Source organism: Berghia stephanieae, chromosome 13 (genome assembly GCF_034508935.2).
Source record: "Berghia stephanieae isolate SIO BIC M18660-M18661 chromosome 13, UCSD_Bste_1.3, whole genome shotgun sequence".
Classification (NCBI taxonomy): Eukaryota; Metazoa; Mollusca; class Gastropoda; order Nudibranchia; family Aeolidiidae; genus Berghia; species Berghia stephanieae.
Genome location: NC_088372.1, coordinates 31,704,050 through 31,706,987, shown reverse-complemented (window position 1 = coordinate 31,706,987; position 2,938 = coordinate 31,704,050).

The following is a 2,938-nucleotide window of genomic DNA, read 5'->3' as shown; positions in this document are numbered from 1 at the left end:
TAGTAGTAGTGTAGTAGTAGTAGTAGTAGTGTAGTAGTAGTAGTAGTAGTAGTAGTAGTAGTAGTAGAGTAGTAGTAGTATAGCAGTAGTAGTAAGTGTAGTAGTGTAGTAGTGTAGTAGTAGTAGTAGTAGTAGTAGTAGTAGTAGTAGTAGTAGTAGTAGTAGTAGTAGTAGTAGTAGTAGTAGTAGTAGTAGTAGTAGTAGTAGATAGTAGTATCAGTGTAGTAGTGGTAGTAGTAGTAGTAGTAGTAGTAGTAGTAGTAGTAGTAGTAGTAGCAGTAGTAGTACAGTGTGAGTAGTGGTAGTAGTTAGTAGTAGTAGTAGTAGTAGTAGTTAGTAGTAGTAGTAGTAGTAGTAGTAGTAGTAGTAGTAGTAGTAGTAGTACAGTGCAGTAGTGGTAGTAGTAGTAGTAGTAGTAGTAGTAGTAGTAGTAGTAGTAGTAGTAGTAGTAGTAGTAGTAGTAGTAGTAGTAATAGCAGTAGTACTATAGTAGTAGTAATTGTTGTTGTTGTTGGTTGTGGTGGTGGTGTTGTGGTTGTTGCAGTAGTTGAAACAGCAGGAAGAGAAGTAATAGTTGTAAAATAATAATGGCGGTGGTAGTAGTAGTAGTAGTAGTAGTAGTAGTAGTAGTAGTAGTAGTAGTAGTAGTAGTAGCAGCTCGTAGTAGTAGTAGTAGTAGTAGTAGTAGTAGTAGTAGTAGTAGTAGTAGTAGTAGTAGTAGTAGTAGTAGTGGTAGTAGTAGTAGTAGTAGTAGTAGTAGTAGTAGTAGTAGTAGTAGTAGTAGTAGTAGTAGTAGTAGTAGTATAAGTGGAAGTAGTTGTTGTTGTAGTAGTAGTTGTGGTTGTTGTTGTAGTTATAGCTGTGGTTGTTGTTGTAGTAGTAGTTGTGGTTGTTGTAGTAGTAGTTGTGGTTGTTGCTACATCTTTATCGTAAAACAAAGGATTCATAAAGGATTCCAGGGACGTAAATACCTTTGTACTGAAAAACAATTTGCTCATTGTCACTGTATCTATCAGTGGTCATCCACAATGCTGCTTGATCATTTTTAGAGTATAGATAGTGTGCGCTTGCCTAAGAAACTCATAACATTGCCACCCGGAAGTATAACGGACCAACATTCAAAACAATGTGCAACCTTGCACGTGTATAGTCTGGTTAATGCAGTTTAGTAAGAATTACTCAAAAACGCGGATGGCAAAAGGCAATAACAAAGATCTGAGTGACGTCATTTTCATTCTATCTATAGATAGAATGCGCTTGGCCAAGGAGTTCACAACATTGCCATCAGGAAGCATAACGGACCAACACACAAACTCTGTGTAACCATGAACTTTTATAGTCTGGTTAATACAGTTTAGTAAGAATTACTCAAAAACGCGGATGGCAAAAGGCAATAACAAAGACCTGAGTGACGTCATCTTCATTCTATCTATGGATACAAAACCCACTCAAATCATTCACACTTCATTCATGGAAAGACTCACCCACAAATCAGTAACTGTTTGTATAATTTCAGTATTCAGCTTACCTGAGGAAGAAAAAAAAAAAAACAGGGAGAGGGGAGGGGGGGGGGGGGGGGGGGGGTAACAACGTTAAAATTAGTGACAGCAGTATACAAATTATCATCACAATTTATCAACATATCATCATTATCGTCATCTTCATCAGCATTGTCATCATCATCATTGCCGTCGTCATCATCATCATCATCATCATCATCATCATCATCATCATCATCATCATCATCATCACAATATATATAATAGCAATAATTACAGCAAGAACAACAACAGTAGTCGCAGCAAACACTGCACTGAAATAAATACTTGGTTGGTGAAGCAAAAACAGATTCAAGCAGGATAAGGAGGCCATACCAGCACCGCCTATTTCCTAATTTTACTAAATCTCATGCAATCTTCGTCGCCACTGGCAACTTATAAAAGCTGAGCATCTATTATGGGTCCAACCAGGCGTTTTACCTTTCATCGCCTTCTATTATTGTCATAAGTTTTATTAGTATTAATTTATCAGCGGCGGCGTGTAGAAAAGGTAAATATGCATACAGCCGTACACAATTTTTCAGCTAAAAACCTTTTTTTTTTTTCGCCTCATTTTTTTTTTTTTTTGCTGTTATATAGAGCAATATCCACTAAACGTGCTCAAAGCGCTTTACAGTGGGTCCTTCGCCAACAGCAACATTTAACATTTAGGACGGGGGACATGATGCCTGTTAGGCTATATTACAAAAATATTTTCGGACACAGTCAACGCTGTTAACAGCCAGGTATACATTTTACACCCGAGTATGGCGATAGAGAAAATGTTGGTTGATATAAATTAAAGCTTAAAAAAAAAAAGAAAAAAAAAAAGAAATTTTTTGACCAAATTGTAAAACTATGTTTAGTCGGAACACGCAGTATCTAGTAGGCAATACTTCGCGCAAAGGAACAACAATTCAATTCAAATATTTGAATGGCGAGGTGGTGGTGGTGATGGCGCCCTCGATTCTGGCTTGATGTTTATCTCCTATCGTTATAGGTAATAATAATACAGGAAAATAGACAATACACAGTGACACAGTTAGTGGAGACCGGATCAGAACTGCAACATGCAATTATTACAATGACAATAAAATGGTGGGGGTTGGGTGACGGGAGGGGGAGGGATTGTGCACTTGTGTAGTAGTAGTAGTAGTAGTAGTAGTAGTAGTAGTAGTAGTAGTAGTAGTAGTAGTAGTAGTAGTACTAGTAGTAGTAGTAGTAGTAGAAGTAGTAGTAGTAGTCATAGTAGTAGTAGTAGTAGTAGTAGTAGTAGTAGTAGTAGTAGTAGTAGTAGTAGTAGTAGTAGTAGTAGTAGTAGTAGTAGTAGTAGTAGTAGTAGTAGTAGTAGTAGTGATAGCAGTATTAGTATTGTACCATTAATGGTGTAATTGTGTGCG